This window comes from Eumetopias jubatus, unplaced genomic scaffold, assembly GCF_037043125.1.
Source record: "Eumetopias jubatus isolate StellerSeaLion01/CBP00866 unplaced genomic scaffold, mEumJub1_p1.0 scaffold_32, whole genome shotgun sequence".
In the NCBI taxonomy this organism is placed as follows: Eukaryota; Metazoa; Chordata; class Mammalia; order Carnivora; family Otariidae; genus Eumetopias; species Eumetopias jubatus.
Window position 1 is genome coordinate 1,562,602 of NW_028274838.1, and position 24,652 is coordinate 1,587,253.

Genomic DNA, 24,652 nt, shown 5'->3' on the forward strand with positions numbered 1-24,652 from the left:
GGGTCATGATCTCACGGATGGTCAGATTGAGCGCCTTGTCCCACTCTCTCCCTCTACCCACCCCCCATTCTCTCTCTCAAATAAATGAAGATGAACAAAACAGTAAACTACTTGGGAAACTATTTCTGCCTTGGTGATTTATACACACACAAGAATGAACAATCAGAACTATGCTGAGATAAGTTTTTAGAAAGAGATGGGAACTGTGGTATCAGCACAAGGGTAGACAGCAACTGAGAGTGGCCAGTGAGGGGTGGTTCCCATCAGTGGGGACCTTCGGGGGGACCGGGCAGTCTTGTGTATCAGCACGGCCTTGGCAACTGGAAGGCAGCAGCTCCCCAGGTTCCATGTCATCTCGGACGTTCCAACTCTGTTATTTCAAGTGCAGACCGTTACCTGGCATTCTGAGTGCTCCCTCTGTCATTCCGTTTGGAGTGTGAGCTAGGGGCAGTGCCTTCAGCTCTCAGCTGTGGCATCTTGAACCTTGGTTTTGTGGTTCCTGAATCTCAGGTGCTGTGGGGTGTTGTTCAAATTGTTCCCAACAGTAAGTAAAGACTTCCTGTATCCTCACCCCTCAGTCCTGATGAAACCTACTTGATTTCACTGGTTTTTAACCATCCTGTGTTTGGGTTTCTTCTCCTCAGTCCCCAGCTCTACCTCCTCGGCCACACGTCACCATGGCAGCACCTCTTGGCCCTCTGTCTGATCCAGGGGCAGAAATCAGCCTCCTGGAAATCAACCAGGAGCTTCAATCCCAGCTGGAAAAAAGCAAGCAGGACTTCCGAGACCTCAAGGAGAAATTCCTTATATCCGAATGTACTGCCTACTCCCTGGCCAAGCAGCTGCAGAAATACAGTAAGTCCTACAAGATCATGGCCACCAAAGACATGTCTGTCTGTATTCCTTCTGAGAAACTAAAAACCTCTCCAGATGCTGTCTTCTCTCTTCCAATGTCACATAAATTTCATTCTGACCACAATCCGGGAAATGTAGAAGTGGGTATTTTATCCTCAGTTTGCTGAGGATGGGAAAACTGAAGACAAAGAGGTTAACAGTGACATGTCAGGTGGGGTTAGAGTTAACATCCAGTTCCTGCTTCCTGGTGCGGACACAGAAACGCCTGGTCCTCTCAGGATGGTCTCTGTGCTGTATCAGATCCTGCATGCCTGCAGGCCTAAGTGTCAGGGACTAAGGAACTCTCTCAGGTCCCGCTTCTCTGAGGTCCCATTGGTAAAGCACCAAGTTAGTTACACTGGGGAAACATCCTGATGGCACACCCGGGGGCGAGAGGGAGGGTAGCAGGTGACACTACCTGCTTTCAAGGAGATGGAAGTAGTAAGTGGAAAGTGGAAAGAAGGTCTCCTTTCCCCCTAAAACTGTGGTATCTGTGAGTGACGCCATCCACACAGTGACTTCCCTTGTGAGAGGGAACCGGTGCAGAGCCTCTGCTTCCTGAGTCCACGGAGGCCATTTGATACCCACTGGCAAGGGTGAGGGTGTTTCAGGGAACATCACGGTCTCTCCCTGAGCTGGGGACCTTCAGACGTGCAGGATGGCCAGCAGGTCCAGGCCTGGGCCAGGAGACATGTGGCCTAGTGAGAAGGAGGGTGAGTGGGGGAGACCACAGCCCCGGGAACCAGCCAAGCCAGGGTGTGGGGCAGGCCTTCCCCCACAGTCAGCCTGAAATGGGGAGCTCAGCTGCCTGTTCATTAGGAGGGGCCTGCGCTGGCAGAAGGAGTCATGAGAACGGGGCACGTGCACAGCCGAGCGATAGGAAGGAATCCTGACAACTCTCAGCCCGCATTTTTGTCATTTTCTCACAATTTGCTTTCAATAGAACAAGGGGAGGTGTAATTAAAAACGAATGACGCAGAGAAAAAAAAAACTGAGGCATGCTTTTTACGAAAGGGAAGAGATGATGAACTTTCAGGGAAGGACAAGCAGTTTTGTTTACAACTTTCCTGAAAATCATCACATAAGTGTGGGAAACCAGTTGTGAAGATGATGCAAACAGATATCACCTGAGGGCGTGGGGTGGCGGTAACACAGCACAGGGGAGAAAAGCATGGGTTGTAGGTCAGTCAGCCTGGGCTAAATCCATGGTGCCCAACGTCCTGTGCCTCAGTTTCCTCCTTGTTAACCTGTTAGTGTTGTGGGACCTACTTCTCTGAGTCAGAATGAATACTGAGTAATTTCTTGTAACGCTCTAAGAGCAGAACCTGGAACTGTGTAACTCTGTTCATCATTCTACTGCTTCTCATAACACAAACTGTATTAGGATTGGGCCATATTCCTCTCCGGTGCTTCTGGTTTTATGCATTGTGGTTTCCACAAGTGTAACCGGATGAATTTTTACCTTTGAGATACTTGCTCAGTATAGAAATCCCAGCTCAGGGGACCCATCAGTCCAGTAGCCCTGGGGGCCTTATGTCATGTCCCTGCTTAGTGTTTCACTTAGGAGTCTCCAAGGCTTGCTAGAGTGACCATGATCAGGGGAACCCAAATTCTGACTCTACCAAATACCAGTTCATCACCATGTCCAGTTCCTCTCTGTGCCTTGGGGCTGTTCTTTCCTGGGCTCTGAAACAGGGAGTAATCGACTGCCCTGTAGTTGGGAGGCTGAAGAATGTGATGTGGAGCTCCCAGCGCAGAGCCAGGTGGCCGGGGTTCCAGTTGTCCTAGGATGGACCCTGCCTCGTCCCTTGAAGGCAGCGAGCACAGCAGCATGTCCAGCTTTCCCCTGAGGCAGGCGTCTCTGTTTCTCAGAGTGTGAAGAGTCCACCGACCTCATCGAATCCGTGCTGGGAGAGAAGGTGCAGTTTGAGAAGGGGAAGCAGGCAGACACGGTGGCTGAGAAGCTCAGGTAAGGAAGGCTCCATGTGGGAGGCTGCAGGGACGCTGTGGGCATCTTTGACTTGGGGCAGCAACAAGTCTGGGCCAGGAAAGGGCAGAAACGTCATGGCAGGCACGTGACCCAAATATTTCTAAAACAACTAAGACAACAGTGATTGGTAAATGATGGACTCCAATGACTCAAAGTCTCGCTCTCTCTCTGGAAAAAAATATCAAAGTCCCCAAGTTCAAGGGAACAATTCGTGGCTTTTAGCACATTCACAGTGTTGCGAGATCACCACCTCACTTACCTTTCACAGAGTCATGACCTGGCTGACCACAGCTTGAGCCTGCCATTCTCCTGAGCTCACCAGTTCACACCAGCTCTACTGGACATGCTTCTGCGTCTGGCGCTGTGTCCTTTCACTGCACGCCGCGCTGTGTGTAGTTTTCCAGGGAAACGGGTGTCCCCGAAGTTAGCAGCTGAAGGGACATCTCTCTGGCGTGTGCTTAGGAGAACCCCTGGCTCTGTTTACAGAAGGAAAAGGTGTAAGGGATGTGCAGGGTTCACGGCTCCTTTGGGGAAATTCTGCCAGAAATCATCACGAAAGATCTTATTGTCTGTTGTTCAACTCTTTGCATTTTAAAATTTTCTCTCTGCCCTGCCTTAGGCTATGTCATACCCTCATTAAAGACCAGGCTAAAGAGCTGACCCGTTTGTATCAGAAGTTACGGAAAGGGAAAGACGTTTCCCAACTGCTCAATAACCTCCTCGAGGACCTCCTCACCCATGATGACCCTGAGCATTCCCAAGGGCAGGGCTTCCAAGAGCAACTGGCTGAGGGGCGCAGGCTGGCCAAGTGCCTTGCCCGAAAGCTCAGCCCAGGTAAGGCGGCCACCGGCCCTGATGCCCGGAGCTGCGCCAAGGCCCTGGGCTCACAAGAGACTCCCCGCCTGGCCTCACGCCGTGTGCAGCAGCCCTCCTGGATTCCCCATAGCAAGTGGGGCCATGAGAGAACCAGGAGTGGAAGGTGGTAACAGAGAGCAGAAATGCACAGTGTGGAGGTAATAGTGCTCCACGTGTCTGCTTCCTCCCTGAGGGAATGCAGCCTTTGGAGCGGGAGGCAGCCTCCACCAGTCTTTGAGCCAGAGAGCAAAATGTGACAGGAGGATGCTTGTTAGTGTGCAAGGATCCCTGCACTAAGTGGGAGGTTCCCAGAGTCAGCGTGGTCTGTATTAATTGTGGGTGAGAAAGTGAGTTTTACTTTCTCCATATCTGTCTCCTCATCTGGAAAGTATATCAAATAACCTGTTGATACTGTAGTGATCAGATAGGGAAAATTCATGAATGCATGTCAGGAAAAAATAATGCTCCTGACTGTGTGGAGTTGGATGAGGTCCTTGATGCAGTAGGACTTGGAGGTGGGAGTGCTGTTTAGACGGGACCGCTTTTCATAGACGGATGTCCCCTTGATAACACTGAAGCCCACGTGGGGGCCCTTGAAGTCCCCGGTGGAGGGATGTGGGACAGGGTGGTTGTCCTGTCGTGAGGGCAAGGAGGCGGCTCTATGTGAGAGCTGTGAACCCACAGAGAGTCTGTGGCTATGGTGGGACCTGTGGCACTCTGCAAGACACGGTGCAGAAATGAAGCTGACAAGCATTCCCTGATATGGACAACAAGAGCCGGTAGAACGTGTTGCCCAGGTTCAGTGATGCTGATCCTCAGAATCAGAGACACACTGCCTGACGCATCAGAAATCCATGCCACAGCAGTTCTTAAAGACAGTGCCCTAAACTCAGTAGAATACCTAGTCATTCATAGACCCTTAGGTCTCCAGGGACATAGAAGCCGCTGTGTTTATAGTGGTGATGTGGGAAATAGCTGATGGGACATTTCTGAATTTATTTGCAGAAAATTATGAGGATGAGGAGGATGAAGAAGAACAAGGAACCCTCACTCCCAGGTGACAATGAAAATTCTGGAACCAATAATGTGTGGGTCAAAATGGACAGGGTCTCAGAAAGTAAAGTAAGTGAGGTCAAGAGAGTGACAGATGTCAGATGCAAGGTTAAGCAAAACTGCAGATGGTCCCCAAAGGATGGCCGTTTTGGCTTGGTTGCCTGTTGTCTCTGTGGTGTTGTAAGACCGAGATGAATTCACCAGCCTTAGGATTCCCCGTGGGGACAAAAATACCCATTCTTTCCTGTAAATGGACACCGGGAGGAGATGCATATCTACTTCCTACACAGTTCTCTAAGGTCCTTGGTAGGAAGGTAACTCACCAAGGAATTGGTAAACAGACAACTAGCAAAATTAAAACCAAGAGAAGTACCTAACCAAACTCCAAAAACTTGGGGTGTCATGTGACACTATTAATGACAAAGTGCCTAGAAGGCACACATTTCTGCAGTCTGCAGGTACTCCAGAGCTGTAAGTAATTGACCAATCTATGTAAAAATCATCCTGACTCAGGCCCGTGGTGGTTGCCCCTGGTCTGGTCTCCACTGTGCTTCTTGTTGTGACCGCATCCTGCTGGGAGGGTGGAGTCTCATTCCTAGTCAGTGCTTCTGTGGCCAGTGCTCTGAGGATCAGCTCCTGCTCTCCCAGCCCCGGGCAGCCACACTCTGCCTCTTATAGGTTGGTGTGCTTGTTCCCTCTCCAGCCGGTGCCCTGTGCCTCTTGTGACCACTCCATATAACTCCCATCCAACCAGCTAGGAAGCCACAGTGTCTGATCCTCCTGGTTTGATCTCTTGTCATTCCTGTCCTACCCGGCACAGCATGGAGCAGCAGCAAGTTGAAAAGAAGGAAGCCCTACAGGACACAGTGGATGAGTTTGTTTTGACTCCTTCAACTCTGCAAGAAGAGTGTGACAACGACCAGTCCTACAGTGCTGGCGAATTCCCATTAGATGAACAGGAATTCGGCTCTGCTCTGGATTTCGCCTGTGAATGCTCCCACACCCAAGGGGATGAAACGTCACGTGGTCCCCCAGGTAGTGTCCATGTTGTTTGCTCTGCACACCTTGTCTACACTGAGGAAGGTCATCTCTATACACGGGCGTTACAGACACACTTTGCTTTAAATCAGGACATAATGGATGTGGAGACACAGACATCAGGTGGGTCAGGGAGCCTTCAACCATCCTAGGCAGCGGCCATGCCTCTGTCAACCTGGCCCCCGTGTCAGGCCATTGAACCTATGTCATGGGTGACAAGCTCTACCCACCTCAGTAGGACATCCACAAAGTCTTGTCAGATACCCTACGTGGATCAACTGTCTTTTGTTCCATGCAATGACACTTTCTTTTTAGGATCAATATCTCTCGAGGGCCTAGACCTGTCCAATGTTTTTGGCTCACATACCTGCATATCAAGGAAAGGTGCTTTCCCTGGTTTCACTGCTCTCAGGCCCAGGCACAATCTTCTCTATGTGGGTTCAACTTAGCCAAGTGGTCATCTGAAAACAACTGTGTCATTACCTTGCCTGGATGTTCCTATGAAGCCAAGCTGGGCTCTGGCATCACTCAGACCAAATGGCTTTTGTGTCGGTAGAACACCAAAGATTCTTTTTGATTTGAGGTTTTCTACAGTTGATTCATTAGTCTAGTTTCAAGAATAAATTCCTGGGAAGCATCAAGAGCCATGGTATGTCATGGAATAACCCCATTTTGCAGCAACACTTCAAGAAAGTGCTTGGACTCCTCCGCAGGACCTCTGGGGAAAATATATTCGGAACTCTTTTTACAGACTCCCATCAGAGGAGGATATTGGGATAATTTGTGGGGGAGAAGAAAGTGAATTTCTGCAGCAGGTTAGGGAGCAGTCCTGTGCACTGCTCGTAAGACTTAACCTTGGCCATCCTGGAATATCCCTGCCAGAGCACTAGGGTCTTGCCCTGAGAATCTTAATGTCCTTGCAGTGTGGGTGGTCACTGTGTTGGTAATATGGGAAGTATGATTTCCTTAGTGTCACCTGCTGTCTTGGAACTGATTTTCAGAAAGTCAAGATGATCGAAGGGAAAGAAATGGACAACAGCCAATGTGCCCCAGGTAAGTGTGAAGACTGTGGACTACGAATTTTCCTGGTGACCTCTGGAGACCTCACATCGGGGATAGAGAGAAAGTGCTGCCTAGAAGTATTCCATCCATTCAGTCAATAGCAGAATATGGCCTTTAACCATGTCATCTATTTTCATGTGGTAGTTGTGTAGGTGTCACTTTCTTACTCCCTTTCATGTTGAATAACCTACAGAGAGTGGACACACATGAATTGACCAAAGCCAGGGATTCCGGTAATCAGCTGTTGTCTCCTGTGTGGTTAAAACCAAAGTGAGATGCGTATTAACTTTGTGTCTGTTTGACATCATCATGTTGGAGGAGTTTGGATAGCAAGAGAGGAAGTTGAAGAATAAATGCATGTCCCATCAGAATATTGAGAAAATATTCCTTGGAGTCAGAATGTCTGAGAGGCAGTAAGGCCTCAGGATATTTAGTCCCTTGGACACTGCATGTACAAGTCAATGCAACGTATGCAGAAGGGTTGAAGCCACTTGTTTTGATAACCTCTGTGTGCTGGGAGTCATAATTATGACATGAGTATGACAGGGATGTTTTAGTCTCCTCCTCCGTCACCTGGTTGTGAGGCCAGTACACAGAATATCTCCTGTTCTGTCTCCCACTGCTCCTCATATCGGAGGCCACACTCTGCTCCTTACATAGGGGGATAGTATTTTCCCTCCAAGGGGACAGCCCCATTGCTTTCTGGGACCACTCGCTATCACACCCATCAACACCAGCTAGGAAGCCATGGTGTCTGATCCTCCTGGTTTGATCTTCTATCATTGTTGTCTCCCCCGGCATAGCATGGAGCCCCAGGATGTTGAAAAGAAGGAATTCCTACAGGACACAGTGGATGAATGTGTTTTCGCTCCTTCAACTGAGCAAGAAAGGCATGACAGCGGCCAGTCTTACCGTGATGGCAAATTCCTGTTTGATGAACCTGAAATTGGGTCTACTCTGGATATGGCCTATGAATGCTCCCATTCCAAAGGGGCTATAACTCCACGTGGTCCCCCAGGTGGTGTCCATATTCCTTGTTCCTCACACCCTGCCAGACTCATACACCTCTCCAGCCCAGGCCCACGAGGTCACTGCCAGACCTCCTAATTATGAATTCAGCTCGTGTCCTCTCTTGCAAGGCTCTAATTTCCATTCTTGAAACATGCCCCTGAATTTGGATGCCTGCCAAGGCTGTTGGCAGCCTTTTCTGTATCTCTGGAGATGGCACTCCCCTGGTTCACGCTCTTCACTTCGTCTATGTCTTCATTTGTCTTATCTCATCTCAAGTCAGCTGAGAACCCGAACTGGACCACTGCTATGGGACAGTGTATGTTTCTCTGGAGCAATGCAGGGTCCTGAAACTTCCCTACCCCATGAATGGCCCCTGTTTCTTTGTAGCTTTCAAGATTGTTCTGATTTGATGGCGTGTAGAATCCATTCATTGGTTTAATCTGCATGGCTGATTCCTCTAAACCATTCACCTGTTGGAATTTCAGATGGAAAAAGCCTCAATATTGCAGCAAATGTCTAGGAAGCAGCCAGGGAGTTCCCCCAGGATCTCTGAGAAACAGAATCGGTTTGTTTGCCTAGACTCAAGATTTAGGATGCTATGAGGATGGCTTGTTTTATCAGGGATATTGGTTTAATAACTCAAGAGTACCATCCCAATTTTTGCCTGCGAGGCCTTACCTAAGCGCTCCTGGATGTTTACACTCACAGTTGCCTGGTATTGCTGTGCTTATATGTCTGTCCTGTGCTATGCAGGATATAGGAGTGGGCATCTGTGAAGGCGAATGTGCTTAACGTAATTCTTTCTCTTCATTATTTGCAGAAGACCGAACTGATCAGGAGGGTCTGGGAAGACAAGAGCCGGCTGCCCCCAGGTAACTCTGGACACTCGGGGTCTGGGGATTCAAAAGTGGCACCCGGGGAGAAGCAGAAAGTGCTGACGAGCACGGTATTATCCATGCGGTCAAGGACAAATTACCAGTTTCACGATGTTCTCTGTCTTCACCGTTGTACTGGGATTGCTTCCCATTTCTTAATGACTTCTCGAGTTGAGTAAGCCACAGTCCGCTGACCCGGGTGAACGAATATGTCACAGGGACCACGGTGCTTGCTCATTCTTGTGTGCTTTAGAGAGCCATGCACATCTGCTCTCTGTCTTTAGATTTCGCTTTTTGACATGTGTTCATAACATTAAAATATCATAGCAAGTAGACAAACATGTTCTATGATGCCACAAGGTTGAGAGAAAGAGGGCTTCGTGGCATGAGATTTCTGTGACACTCCACTGCCCCCAGAGCTGCCCGTGCTTGGCCACTACATGCAGAACTCAACGCCCTTTGCATGGAAGGGGGAAGGCCACCATTGTGGGACTCGTGTGTTATGAGTCATAAGTGGACGGCACAGAGATAATTCAGTCTCTTTCGTCAGAAGCTTGCTATTTGGTCCGTGCACGAGCACTTATTTTCCTTTCGAACAGCTGCCCCTGTGTGAAACACAACGTGTCCCACAAAAACAAGAATCGTTTCTCTTTTTAATGGGTCCTTCCCCTCTTTGCTTTCTTGACCACTCCTTTCCACCTTCCATCAAAGCCTGACAGGACTTATGACTTCAGATCCCTCTTAGGTTAATCTTCACTTGTCCCTACCCTGCAGGCTCAGCAGACAGCTGGTAGAGGTGGTACAGCAGGACGTCTCAAGGGACTCTCAGGATGAACACTACTTGACATACTCAGTTCTTCCCGACCTGTCTGACTCCTACTGGCCTTACAGGAGCACCACCATCTTCCTACCCGAGGAACTGGAAGTCTGTTCCTCTCTGGAAGTGACCAGTGAGTACTCCATTGTCCAGGTGATCAACCTCCACCTGGACACTCACAAAGATCTCCTGTTCTTTGTACCCCAGACCTCTGCTGTGCCGAGAGAGGTCATCCCTGTGGGCAGGCCCTGTAGAGACAAACTGATCTGAACTGGGCTCTAGGATTGAGTTTTAAGCACAGACGTCAGGTGGGCGAGGCACATTTGCTCTCTTCTTAGTCCCAGGGCATGCCCATGTTACGTTGATTTCTCTGTCACTTCGTTGTTGGGCCAAGGCAGGCACGACAAGCTCAAATCACCTCAGCCACACGACCATAAAACCTGTCTGTCAGACCTAATTTGGATGAAATGTCTCTTTTCACCTCTAATAAGCTCTATGTTTCATCTCGGAGGTGGGTCCGTTAAGAATCTGTGCCTGCCGCAGTCACTTGGCATTCTTGTCCAGGGTTAACTGGTTTTGGTATTCTTAGCCCCATTCTCTGTCTCCTTTAGGTTTGCTTGTCTTCCTAAACAGTTGTCTGAAAACCCACCCTAAGTGTCTCTACTGATAGCTTGATTGTGTGTTTCCAGAAGCAGAGCTGTGCCTTGGCATTCTCCCACCACATGAATCAGGCCAATGTTCTGAGTAGCACCAAAGATTCACTTGAATTTGTGTGTCTGTAGTTGCATTCCATCTGTTCAGTCTCAGTGTACAAATTCCACGGAGCCTTCAACAACCAGGCTATCTGACGAGAGAAGGGTGAATGCTGCAGCGATCCTTTTAGAATGCAGGGAGGCTGGCTCCCCAGAATCTGTGTCAAAGAGAGAAGTTCAAGTGCTTGCACAGACGACAGGGGAGACTGTGATGTTAATCTCCTAGAGAGAATAAATTTCTCCAAATGGCTCAGGCCGGGAAATCAAGCCAGTTATCACATGACAATATCGGAGGCACCCTGACATATTCTTCTGACTGAACCTGTTCTCACATTGAACGTATCTGAGTGTGTGGGTAACATGAGACTCTGGATTATTAACGTACCGAGAAGGATCTCATTCATGACCAGCCCTGTCTCTATATAATTACAGAAAATCAATTCCACCATGAGGAGGAAGAAGACCAGGACCAGGCATGCCCCAGGTAACTCTGATGAATCATGGGTTGTTATTTCAGTGGTTAAACTGAAGGATTACATCTCGAGGAAAAATAGAAATGGCCGAACATATCTATTGCATCCATTCTCCAATTACAAAGTATCTCTTTTAACTTTGATGTATGTCTTCACCTTGTAACACGGTTACGTTCCTTTTATTGACCCCTCCATTTCAATAACCTGCAGTCAGTTGAACTTTGTGAACTAATCCTTCACAGGGATTCTCCGCATTCCCCTCTTCTCTTTTTGGTAAAACCAGAGTGAGAGGCATATCTGCCTCTAACTCTTTGGTGTTACCACATTGAGGATATATTATAGGAAAAGAACACCTCCTGTCACAGTAGTTAGAGAAAGAGACACTGAAGACACAAGATGTCTCCATTTTGAAGATGCCTTTTAACACCCGCGTTCACTTGGTCAGTGAAGGTAGTATCGACAACATTTACGTAAATGTGTTGAAGTCACCTTTAGGATTATCCATGCAGGCTGTGAGTCATGACTTCCACACTAGTTCAGGTTGTTGCTCAGAAGCTTAGTTCTGTGGCCACTGCCCTGAGCACCTTCCGTTCTCTATATCTACTGCCCCCACAGCACCACACTGCCGCCTGGAACAGGAGCAGAGTTGTTGCTGTCAAAAATTGGTGTGCCCCTTTGTTATGAGTGTAATTCCCAGCTGCCCATCAAAACCGTTAGGATGGTGGGAGGTCCACCTTTCTTGTCTTAATGTTCAGATCTCCCCACCCTACCAGGTTCAGCAGGGAGCTGCCAGTGGTGGAAGAGCAGGACAACCCATGGGACTCACTGGATGAATACTATATGATTTCCTCAGCATTTCCTGGCCTGTCTGACCCCCACGGGAATTCTAGGAGGGCTGACATTCACTCTTTCCAAAATCTGGACATCTGTTCTCCTCTGGAAGCCGCTCGTGAGTCCTCCACTGTCAATGTGATAAACCTCCAACTGGCCTCCCAAGTTGCCCCACTATTTTTGGTATCCAACCTCTGGTTCCGTTGAGATGTGTCATCGCTGTGTAGAAGCCCGCTAGACATAGGGATCTGAGTCAGGCCCCAGGATAGACTTTTCACCATAGACCTCAGGTGAGTCAGGGACCTACCGTTTGTTCCTCATCTCCAGCCATGCTTACGGCTCCTGACAGAAGTTAGGACATTGGAGTCAAGGCAGATGTGACGAACTCACTCTCACTTGAGCTGCATATGCAGAGGTGTCTGTCTTTGTTCCTGATTTCCTTTAAATGCCTCTCCTTATCTGCACTGCTCTCCTTTGTAGACCCGAAAAACATCCCTTGAATTTTTGTGCCTGTCCAAAGATGTTGTCAGCCTTACCTGTATCTTTGGATTTGTCATTTCCCTGCTTTCACTGCACCGATCCCCAGTGTCTATATCCTCTGTGTTGTCTGTCTACACTGAGTCATCGTCGGAGTATTGCACGTCAACGCTTCTACCATCAGCCTCCTTGTATGTTTTCCTCGAAGCAAAGCTGAGCCTGGGCATCGCCCCTCCCCATGCATGGCTCATATGTCTGTGTAGCACAAAGGACTGTACACAATAGATTCCTTTTGCTGTGAGGGTTTGCAGATTCCATCCATCAGCCTGGTCTTTGTGTCTAAATTCCCTTAAACCCTCACACCTAGAGCATCTCATACTATATTATAAGGGAATGAGAGATTGTTGCAGTAAGGTTTTAGAATGCATGTAAGCTGTTCCCCAGAATCTGTGGTAAAACAGATGTTTCACTCTGTACACAGACACTTGAGATGTGGCCCTATCACATTAGGGAGCTCATGCCCAATGGTATAGGAAAGCAAACCAAGGCACAATCCCAAGGTACTACCTGAGGCCTCCAGGAGGATTTCTCTCAGAGTATCCTGCTGCCCCACTAAGGGTAATTATGCCCATGCACTAGTTGTATTGGATACTTAATTTTAACGTACAAATGTTCTGTTTATGTGACTGGACCGGTCTGTATTTGTTTGTAGAAAATCATAATGATCTTTTGGAGGAAGACCAAGACCGGATATGCCCCAGGTAACTCTGAAGAATCATGGGCTTTAATTCAATGGTGACATCTCGTGATCTCAGATCTAGGCAAATCTAGAAAGTGCTAAACGTACCTATTTTACCCATTCAGCCACCCACAAAATCTTCCGTTAGCAGTGTTCTCTGTTTCACTGTGGTACTTCTAGAGGCCCCTTTCTTAATCCCCCCCAAAAGCAGGAACCTCTTGTCCATTGATGCAGGTATCCTAAGCAGTCACAGGGACACTTTGTATTGGATCCATCCAAAATGCCCATCTGTCGCTGCTGGTTTCGCATTATGATGTTGGCAGGAACTCATGGCAAGGGAAGTGTTTAGGAAAACGAAAATTCATGTCTCAGTATTTAGACAAGTAGGCCTTGGACATACGAGCTTTCTAGGAATCTACAATGCTGCCAATCTGGGGTTGTCTTGGTGATTTCTGTAAATTTCAACAAAATGTATGCAAAAGTGTTGATGCCGGTTTTATTGTTTTCTGAGTGTGCTATGTGTTGTGACTGTTGTGCACAGGGCTGGTTCAGGCTCCTTCCCTTAAGCTCCCATTCTGTCCATGCTCTGAGCACCTCCTGCTCTCGCTCCCTCCCCGCCTCCGTGATCTCTCCCCAGTGCAGCCACACTCTGGCCCCAGATAGAGGCAGAATGGTTCATCTCCCTTGATGGGGACTTCCCATTGGTTTCCTGTGACCAGTCCCTCCTCCCTGCCACCAAAACCAGCTGGGACTCCGTGTTGACTCAACCTTCTCGTTGCATCTCCTGTCCTCCCTGTAACACCAGGTTCCCCAGGGAGCTGCCAGTAGCAGAAGAGAATGAAGTCCCACAGGACTCACTGGACGAATGTTGTTTGACTTCTTCAGTTGGCCATGACCTGCCAGACACCTGGAGGCCGTATGCAAGTGCCTCATCCATATTTGATACTCTGGGAACTTTCTTGGGTCTGGATGTAGATGGTAAGTACTCCCACGTGAGGGGCACAAGGTTCCTGGGGCGGGGGCTCCAAGGAAGCCTGTCTTCTCTGTATCCAACCACCTAAATAGGCTGAGACATGCACCCGTGGCAACAGGCCCTGTAGACTCAAACTGGTTTGAACTTTGCCCTTGGAGTTAATTTTGAAAACACTGGGACACCTGGGTGTTTCAGTTGGTTATGCATCCAGCTCTTGATGTCCACTCAGATCTTCATCTCAGGGTTGTGAGTTCAAGCCCCAGGTTAAGCTCCACACTGGTTGTGGAGCCTACTTCAAAAAAAAAAAAAAGTGTGTTTTGAATCAGACAAATTTCCTTTCCTTCTGTCTCAGACTACCCTCTGTCACCCGGCCCCCTCACAAGTGCAGGCTGTTGGTACCAAGTCAGGTTGGAGAGGAGAAATGGAGGGAAAAGGGCAAAAACTCAGCCACCACTATCTCACCTGGAGACATCTGGGTCACAGACCTCTTTTTATTTCTTGCAAGAAGAATTCTGTGCTACCCATGAAATTCTGTTGCCAGTTCTATTTCCTGTGTGCTTCCTGCAAAGTCTCTGGCTCTCCACACAGGTTTCCAGTCAGCTCCATATTTGTAGCATCGGAAATCAGCATTTGTTGCTGATTTTAAAGTTTTTGCTCCTGGGGTGCCTACGTTCCTCTGGAGCATATAGATCGAAAATCCTCAGCCTCGAATCCTGTCTGTACACCATGGTTTCAGTGAAGCCAGAGCCCTAGCCCCGGTTTTCCATCCTCCACGGATGGCGTGCTTTTTACCCTTCCTGCAGCGTCAGTGACTTTTCCCCCATGTGGATATGTTTTCAGTCAAGTGTCTGCTCAGTGGCATAATGTCCTATCAATGATCAATGGCCCGTGCACCTGACGTGGGTGTGGCCTCATTCAGGAGCAAAGCAGAGTTGTTCCCCTCTCCAGATTCTTCAGAAAATGCTGCCTGCTGAGCCAGACCCCCTTGGGGCCACACTCTCAGAGGAGTGCAGGCTAAAACCCAATTTCCCTTTCTTCCCACTCAGGGTATTTTTCGGCCTTCCCTTCTGGGAGAAGCATTGGCATCGTTAGGAGTCTTTCTTTGCTCATCAAATCACTTTGAAGGAGCAGCAAGGAGTATAAGATGTTCCTTGCCGTGTCAATGTTGTATAGTGAAATTGGCCGTGAAACGATTTGTCCCTTACCTTATTTGGTCAGTAACAGCCTTTCCACACTAGGACCACTTTCTCCCCTGTTTCCTATCCCTCTCCGAGGGGTAAGGAAGCCAAGGCTTCCTAGGGGTTACAGCAATTCAGGAAGCAGAAATGAAACACAGAGTTATTTACTCTTGTGCTCTACCATGCCCCTTCCCGTGCCCACTCAGCAGCACCTCTATTTCTCTGGAAGCATCGGGTCCTCACAGGGACACTCTCGAGTCCATGTGGCATCTCCTGTGACAGCTGAGGGTGCTGAGCCTCAGCAAGGTCACGTCAGTTGCCCAAGACTTCTGGCCAGTGGGTAGTGGGACATCAGACTCACCAGATCAAGCTGTCCATTGATCTCAACTCAGTCCTGTCAGGGAGTAGGTGGGGATGGAGCTCACACTTTCATCTCTGCTTTTGTACCAAATTATTTGAAACAGTTGTGAATGTAAACAAAAATGTTGCAAGACTGTCCCAAAGACCCCTGTGACTCAGCCATGCATCTGCCAACCCCTACCCTGTGTGTCACTCTGTGGTGTAAACAGAGCCAGCGGCTCGTCCAGCCCCTCTGCGAGATCAAGGTCTCAAAGAGGCTCTCCATCCCAAAGCAATCAGGGCTGAGAGGTCCCCAGGCTTTTCTGTTTTCACCAGGGGTCCCATGGAGGCTCCTCACTTGGCTGCCTGTCACCCTTGTAAGGCTGCACATTCCCTCAGAGATGCTGACGGGGCCAAGTGTGGGTTCCCATGGGCAGTGGGATGAGAAAGTTTCAGACACATGTCTCAGAAGGCAGGTGTGTGTGATACGGCCTTCCATTCACCCTGGACCATGGGGGCAACATTCAGCCACGTGGATGGGCTGAGATGAGTGAATGCAGCGTCTATATTATACACGGCCCGTCCAGGGCAGGGGTTCTGACGGCAGCGTGTGATCAGTGTGCATAGGCTGTGATTCCAGCAACAGGGCCGCAGGAGGGCTACTCAGGCCCATCCTGCCTGCACAGGGAGAACCCTTGTAGAAACAGGCCAATCTCATGGAAGTGCCAACCTTAGCTTTCATCCAGGGCTTTTCCCCACTAGCCAAACTAAAAATAGTGGACGGTCCTTCAGAGTTTGATAAAATATTTTCCCTTTTCTTCTGCATGTGCAAAGCACATTGTTTGAGTAGATTAAATGAACCCTGGTAGTTGAGAAAAGACCCATAAAAGAACGTGAGGAAATTAGGAGTCATAACTTTAAGCACACTTACACCTTCATTCAAGATATCATTTGAGAATGGGGAACCTGGTTTTGACAACTTCTTCTCCAACCAGATTTGCTAATTGCAGATGATTTAGCCTTTCCCCCAGTAGGAAGTATCATAAAGTCACATGACATGTCCTAAATTGTGCTTAACAATGACTGGTGACAGTGTGCCTCGAGGAATGATGGAAGGCCTACCCATCTGAGAGACGTGCTTGGGGCAGAAGCCCTGGGAGCTGGGGAGGCACCTGGTGTGGGGTGGGGAGAAGTGACTCTGGAGGACAGAGAGGGACCAGAGGACCAAGCGACCCCAGAGGCAGGGTGAGGAGTGGAGAGTGTGTGCAGCAGAGAGGGGACTGAGCGTTCCCCAGCACGGTGGGCGTTTGGGAGGACAGGACTTGGGGGCGTTGCTAGCGCAGGCAGGAAAGAGCAGATAGAAGGAAGTGGGAGAACGCACGGTGAGAGGAGATACAGGGCGTTGCCAGGGAGGCTAAACAGTCACAGACTCATGGAATCGTTTGTAGTGACAGATGAAAAGACTAGGGAGAATGAGATGCACACAAGGGACTAGGAATCATGGCAGGGAGCCGCCAGGCCCCGCTGAGGCTGACCTGCTCTGGCGAGAGGCTGTGGCACGTCTCCGGTTAGCCCCCTTTCTGAGAACACGGACTCCCTTCACAGTAGCAATCTGAGCGGGTTTGATTACGGAGTGCGGTCCACACCTCACTGAGGGGTGTGTGATGCGAGGACTGGGTGCTGTATGCCCTCCCTGAAGACCCACAAGTCTGATCCTGTAGTACTTCTGGCCTGGAAGTTTCCAAAGGGACTCAGACCGCTGCTACGTTACTCAGAGCTGTTAGCCCCTCCTCCAATGGCAATAGAATATATCGCATACAGATGTGTGGGTGGGGGGAAAGCAATCAGATATTGCAGATAAGAAACCTCAAAAGGCTCCAGAGCTGTGAAATGTTCCCATAACTTGGTCCGTGGTCCCGTCTCTAGTGGTACCTAAAGCATCTAGAGGTACCCTTCGCAACTCCGTTCTCTAGTGGTACCTGAAGCCTGGAGGTCGAACTTGTTTCCCTGTTCGTTTTCTTGAGGGGGAAACAACCGACAACTCCTTCTCCACATGCCCTGAGGCCTCTCTAGGATCTTCTCCCTAGGCTGTAGGACCAAGGTTACTACTAACTGAATGATAGGCATGAACTCATGTGCCCATCCAAAGGCCCGGTGGCGTCAAGGGGGTATTTTCACCTCAGGGACTTTGCTGGCTTGGAACCTGCCATCCCAGCATCCCCAGGCTGGGACATAATGGTGACATCTCCTTCATACATATCATGTGTGCCTTTGTGCTTGCTCACAGTGTGGTCTTAAAGGCAGACGGGGACGTCAGACATGGGTGGTCTGGGAGTGCTCAGCTAAGGAGCCCGGGGATTGAGCCCATTGAGATCTCTTCTTGCTTCAGCTCCGATGCAGGCTCCCTGTCACCAAGGGCCATCAAGCGGAAACTGGACTTTCCAAAGGGCAGAGGTGCAGACTTCAGGAGCACGGACACAGCCAAGCACCCAGGTGGCCAATATTCTGCCACTGCAGTTGGACCAGCAGTTGGATTGTGGTGACAACAGAGCCAGGCTCGGCCTCTCCTGCACCCTCGGGAGCCTGGACGCCGAGTTGGGTCCTGGGAACCAATGGCCGCCCTTCCAAGGTGAGTGGGGACAGGAGTAGGCCGTTCTGGTCCCCGCATTGGTCATCACCGGCTCATGGCTGGAGGCCGCAGTGGGGTGAGGTCGAACCCCACGATGCTCCAATACAGCGAGGTGAGCAAGAGCCTGTGTTTAGTGGCAGCTGTGTCCCAGGGCCTGGGCTTGCGACTTCCTGGCTGTTTAACTTAGTCATCTTCTTACGTATTGTCCCCTCGGTCCCCTCATCAGAACCTGTGCAGATGGTATCTCCGTTCCATCAATGCTGGGAGCATGAAACCACATCGTTGCTAGGGGGGCTGATTGAACAACAATTGCTTGATAACATCTATGAATTTGTCATGTCTAATTTTGGGGTCTCTGTGGTGCTTGCACACTTGGAAAATGGTGTCAGGGCATGATTCATGGGGCTGGAGCGGTTCCTACTGGCCCCACTTCCCCGGAGCCCATCTCCACTGGCTTTCTCAGGAAGGCTCCTGTGCCCGGTTTTCTCTCCGTCAGCATCTCCAAGCCCATCTTCTCTGTTTGGCGCTCACATTCACAATAGAAATACTGGTCTCCGGCTTATTTCTGTTTTTTCCCTTTTCTAAACAAATAAGGGGCCACTTTCTTACACAAAGTGCACATGTCACTCTCTCCTCTGATCCTCCGTCTAGTTCGTCATCTCCCCTCATTCCTGGGGCCTCGTTCCCAGCTTCCTGCTCATCAGAATCCGCCTCTGCTCGGATTTCCTGACATCTGAGCTTTTCCACCCTCCCCTGGGTCGTGTCTTCCTTACCCTCCCACACTCAGTGTCCCTTCCTGGAGCCTGGGGTGACCCGGGACTCCTATGTCAGGCGCCGAACTACCTGAGAATTGGGGAGGCGCCGTTCCCACGTGGCGGAGACATAAGCAGCAGCTCGGTGGCACCAGGGAGAGGCCCTCGAGAAAGAGCTCAGTGAGTGTTCGGGGATGCACAGCCCCAACAAGGGCCTTTGAACGGAACCTACTTACCGTCTTCCCCCTTGAGCCTCTCTGTCACTTCTCCTTGTCGCCCACGGTCCGGGTCCCGACTCACCTCGCTGGCTCACATCCAGGGATAGAGAGAAAGTGCTGCCTAAAACTATTCCATCCATTCAGTCAATAGCAGAATATGCCCTTTAACCATGTCATCTATTTTCATGTGGTAGTTGTGTAGGTGTCACTTTCTTACTCCCTTTCATGTTGAATAACCTACAGAGAGTGGACACACATGAATTGACCATACCCAGGGATTCCGGTAATCAGCTGTTTTCTCCTGTGTGGTTAAAACCAAAGTGAGATGCGTATTAACTTTGTGTCTGTTTGACATCATCATGTTGGAGGATTTTGGATAGCAAGAGAGGAAATTGAAGAATAAATGCATGTCCCATCAAAATATTGAGAAAATATTCCTTGGAGTCAGAATGTCTGAGAGGCAGTAAGGCCTCAGGATATTTAGTCCCTTGGACACTGCATGTACAAGTCGATGCAACGTATGCAGAAGGGTTGAAGCCACTTGTTTTGATAACCTCTGTGTGCTGGGAGTCATAATTATGACATGAGTATGACAGGGATGTTTTAGTCACCTCCTCCGTCACCTGGTTATGAGGCCAGTGCACAGAATATCTCCTGCTCTGTCTCCCACTGCTCCTCATATCGGAGGCCACACTCTGCTCCTTATATAGGGGGATAGTATTTTCCCTCCAAGGGGACAGCCCCATTGCTTTCTGGGACCACTCGCTATCACACCCATCAACACCAGCTAGGAAGCCATGGTGTCTGATCCTCCTGGTTTGATCTTCTATCATTGTTGTCTCCCCCGGCATAGCATGGAGCCCCAGGATGTTGAAAAGAAGGAATTCCTACAGGACACAGTGGATGAATGTGTTTTGGCTCCTTCAAATGTGCAAGAAAGGCGTGACAGCGGCCAGTCTTACCGTGATGGCAAATTCCTATTTGATGAACCTGAATTTGGGTCTACTCTGGATATGGCCTATGAATGCTCCCATTCCAAAGGGGCTATAACTCCACGTGGTCCCCCAGGTGGTGTCCATATTCCTTGTTCCTCACACCCTGCCAGACTCATACACCTCTCCATCCCAGGCCCACGAGGTCACTGCCAGACCTCCTAATTATGAATTCAGCTCGTGTCCTCTCTTCCAAGGCTCTAATTTCCATTCATGAAACATGCCCCTGAATTTGGATGCCTGCCAAGGCTGTTGGCAGCCTTTTCTATATCTCTGGAGATGGCACTCCCCTGGTTCACGCTCTTCACTTCGTCTATGTCTTCATTTGTCTTATCTCATCTCAAGTCAGCTGAGAACCCGAACTGGACCACTGCTATGGGACAGTGTATGTTTCTCTGGAGCAATGCAGGGTCCTGAAACTTCCCTACCCCATGAGTGTCCCCTGTTTCTTTGTAGCTTTCAAGATTGTTCTGATTTGATGGCGTGTAGAATCCATTCATTGGTTTAATCTGCATGGCTGATTCCTCTAAACCATTCACCTGTTGGAATTTCAGATGGAAAAAGCCTCAATATTGCAGCAACTGTCTAGGAAGCAGCCAGGGAGTTCCCCCAGGATCTCTGAGAAACAGAATCGGTTTGTTTGCGTAGACTCAAGATTTAGGATGCTATGAGGATGGCTTGTTTTATCAGGGATATTGGTTTAATGACTCAAGAGTACCATCCCAATTTTTGCCCGCGAGGCCTTACCTAAGCGCTCCTGGATGTTTACACTCACAGTTGCCTGGTATTGCTGTGCTTATATGTCAGTCCTGTGCTATGCAGGATATAGGAGTGGGCATCTGTGAAGGCGAATGTGCTTAACGTAATTCTTTCTCTTCATTATTTGCAGAAGACCGAACTGATCAGGAGGGTCTGGGAAGACAAGAGCCGGCTGCCCCCAGGTAATTCTGGACACTCGGGGGCTGGGGATTCAAAAGTGGCACCCGGGGAGAAGCAGAAAGTGCTGACGAGCACGGTATTATCCATGCGGTCCAGGACAAATTACCAGTTTCACAATGTTCTCTGTCTTCACCGTTGTACTGGGATTGTTTCCCATTTCTTAATGACTTCTCGAGTTGAGTAAGCCACAGTCCGCTGACCCGGGTGAACGAATATGTCACAGGGACCACGGTGCTTGCTCATTCTTGTGTGCTTTAGAGAGCCATGCACATCTGCTCTCTGTCTTTAGATTTCGTGTGGACAAGTGTTCATAACATTAAAATATCATAGCAAGTAGACAAACATGTTCTATGATGCCACAAGGTTGAGAGAAAGAGGGCTTCCTGGCATGAGATTTCTGTGACAGTCCACTGCCCCCAGAGCTGCCCGTGCTTGGCCACTACATGCAGAACTCAATGCCATTTGCATGGAAGGGGAAAGGCCACCATTGTGGGACTCGTGTGGTATGAGTCATAAGTGGACGGCACAGAGATAATTCAGTCTCTTTCGCCAGAAGCTTGCTATTTGGCCCATGCACGAGCACTTATTTTCCTTTCGAACAGCTGCCCCTGTGTGAAACACAACGTGTCCCACGAAAACAAGAATCGTTTCTCTTCTTAATGGGTCCTTCCCCTCTTTGCTTTCTTGACCACTCCCTTCCGCCTTGCATCAAAGCCTGACAGGACTTATGACTTCAGATCCCTCTTAGGTTAATCTTCACTTGTCCCTACCCTGCAGGCTCAGCAGACAGCTGGTAGAGGTGGTACAGCAGGACGTCTCAAGGGACTCTCAGGATGAACACTACTTGACATACTCAGTTCTTCCCGACCTGTCTGACTCCTACTGGCCTTACAGGAGCACCAACATCTTCCTACCCGAGGAACTGGAAGTCTGTTCCTCTCTGGAAGTGACCAGTGAGTACTCCATTGTCCAGGTGATCAAGCTCCACCTGGACACCCACAAAGATCTCCTGTTCTTTGTACCCCAGACCTCTGCTGTGCCGAGAGAGGTCATCCCTGTGGGCAGGCCCTGTAGAGACAAACTGATCTGCACTGGGCTCTAGGATTGAGTTTTAAGCACAGACATCAGGTGGGCGAGGCACATTTGCTCTCTTCTTAGTCCCAGGGCATGCCCATGTTACCTTGAATTCTCTGTCACTTCGTTGTTGGGCCAAGGCAGGCACGACAAGCTCAACTCACCTCAGCAACACGACCATAAAACCTGTCTGTCAGACCTAATTTGGATGAAATGTCTCTTTTCACCTCTAATAAGCTCTATGTTTCATCTCGGAGGTGGGTCCGTTAAGAATCTGTGCCTGCCGCAGTCACTTGGCATTCTTGTCCAGGGTTAACTGGTTTTGCTATTCTTAGCCCCATTCTCTGTCTCCTTTAGGTTGGCTTGTCTTCCTAAACAGTTGTCTGAAAACCCACCCTAAGTGTCTCTACTGATAGCTTGATTGTGTGTTTCCAGAAGCAGAGCTGTGCCTTGGCATTCTCCCACCACATGAATCAGGCCAATGTTCTGAGTAGCACCAAAGACTCACTTGAATTTCAGTGTCTGTAGTTGCATTCCATCTGTTCAGTCTCAGTGTACAAATTCCACGGAGCCTTCAACAACCAGGCTATCTGACGAGAGAAGGGTGAATGCTGCAGCGATCCTTTTAGAATGCAGGGAGGCTGGCTCCCCAGAATCTGTGTCAAAGAGAGAAGTTCAAGTGCTTGCACAGACGACAGGGGAGACTGTGATGTTAATCTCCTAGATAGAATAAATTTTTCCAAATGGCTCAGGCCGGAAATCAAGCCAGTTATCACATGACAATATTGGAGGCACCCTGACATATTCTTCTGACTGAACCTGTTCTCACATGGAACGTATCTGAGTGTGTGGGTAACATGAGACCCTGGATTATTAACGTACCGAGAAGGATCTCATTCATGACCAGCCCTGTCTCTATATAATTACAGAAAATCAATTCCACCATGAGGAGGAAGAAGACCAGGACCAGGCATGCCCCAGGTAACTCTGATGAATCATGGGTTGTTATTTCAGTGGTTAAACTGAAGGATTGCATCTCGAGGAAAAAATAGAAATGGCCGAACATATCTATTGCATCCATTCTTCAATTACAAAGTATCTCTTTTAACTTTGATGTATGTCTTCACCGTGTAACACGGTTACGTTCCTTTTATTGACCCCTCCGTTTCAATAACCTGCAGTCAGTTGAACTTTGTGAACTAATCCTTCACAGGGATTCTCCGCATTCCCCTCTTCTCTTTTTGGTAAAACCAGAGTGAGAGGCATATCTGCCTCTAACTCTTTGGTGTTACCACATTGAGGATATATTATAGGAAAAGAACACCTCCTGTCACAGTAGTTAGAGAAAGAGACACTGAAGACACAAGATGTCTCCATTTTGAAGATGCCTTTTAACACCCGCGTTCACTTGGTCAGTGAAGGTAGTATCGACAACATTTACGTAAATGTGTTGAAGTCACCTTTAGGATTATCCATGCAGGCTGTGAGTCATGACTTCCACACTAGTTCAGGTTGTTGCTCAGAAGCTTAGTTCTGTGGCCACTGCCCTGAGCACCTTCCGTTCTCTATATCTACTGCCCCCACAGCACCACACTGCCGCCTGAAACAGGAGCAGAGTTGTTGCTGTCAAAAATTGGTGTGCCCCTTTTTTATGAGTGTAATTCCCAGCTGCCCATCAAAACGGTTAGGATGGTGGGAGGTCCACCTTTCTTGTCTTAATATTCAGATCTCCCCACCCTACCAGGTTCAGCAGGGAGCTGCCAGTGGTGGAAGTGCAGGACAACCCATGGGACTCAATGGATGAATGCTGTATGATTTCCTCAGCATTTCCTGGCCTGTCTGACCCCCACGGGAATTCTAGGAGGGCTGACATTCACTCTTTCCAAGATCTGGACATCTGTTCTCCTCTGGAAGCCGCTCGTGAGTCCTCCACTGTCCATGTGATAAAGCTCCAACTGGCCTCCCAAGTTGCCCCGCTATTTTTGGTATCCAACCTCTGGTTCCGCTGAGATGTGTCATTGCTGTGTAGAAGCCCGCTAGACATAGGGATCTGAGTCAGGCCCCAGGATAGACTTTTCACCATAGACATCAGGTGAGTCAGGGACCTACCGTTTGTTCCGCATCTCCGGCCATGCTTACGGCTCCTGACAGAAGTTAGGACATTGGAGTCAAGGCAGATATGACGAACTCACTCTCAGTTGAGCTGCATATGCAGAGGTGTCTGTCTTTGTTCCTGATTTCCTTTAAATGCCTCTCCTCATCTGCACTGCTCTCCTTTGTAGACCCGAAAAACATCCCTTGAATTTTTGTGCCTGTCCAAAGATGTTGTCAGCCTTACCTGTATCTTTGGATTTGTCATTTCCCTGCTTTCACTGCACCGATCCCCAGTGTCTGTATCCTCTGTGTTGTCTGTCTACACTGAGTCATCGTCGGAGTATTGCACGTCAACGCTTCTACCATCAGCCTCCTTGTATGTTTTCCTCGAAGCAAAGCTGAGCCTGGGCATCGCCCCTCCCCATGCATGGCTCATATGTCTGTGTAGCACAAAGGACTGTACACAATAGATTCCTTTTGCTGTGAGGGTTTGCAGATTCCATCCATCAGCCTGGTCTTTGTGTCTAAATTCCCTTAAACCCTCACACCTAGAGCATCTCATACTATACTATAAGGGAATGAGAGTTTGTTCCAGTA

General features: G+C 49.1%; 1 pseudogene; it reads left to right on the top strand.

The window, feature by feature from the left end:
* Nucleotides 1-677: 677 nt before the first annotated feature.
* Nucleotides 678-3,870, top strand: LOC148161972 (putative NBPF family member NBPF5 pseudogene; annotated as a pseudogene).
* The last annotated feature ends 20,782 nt before the right edge of the window (nt 3,871-24,652 follow it).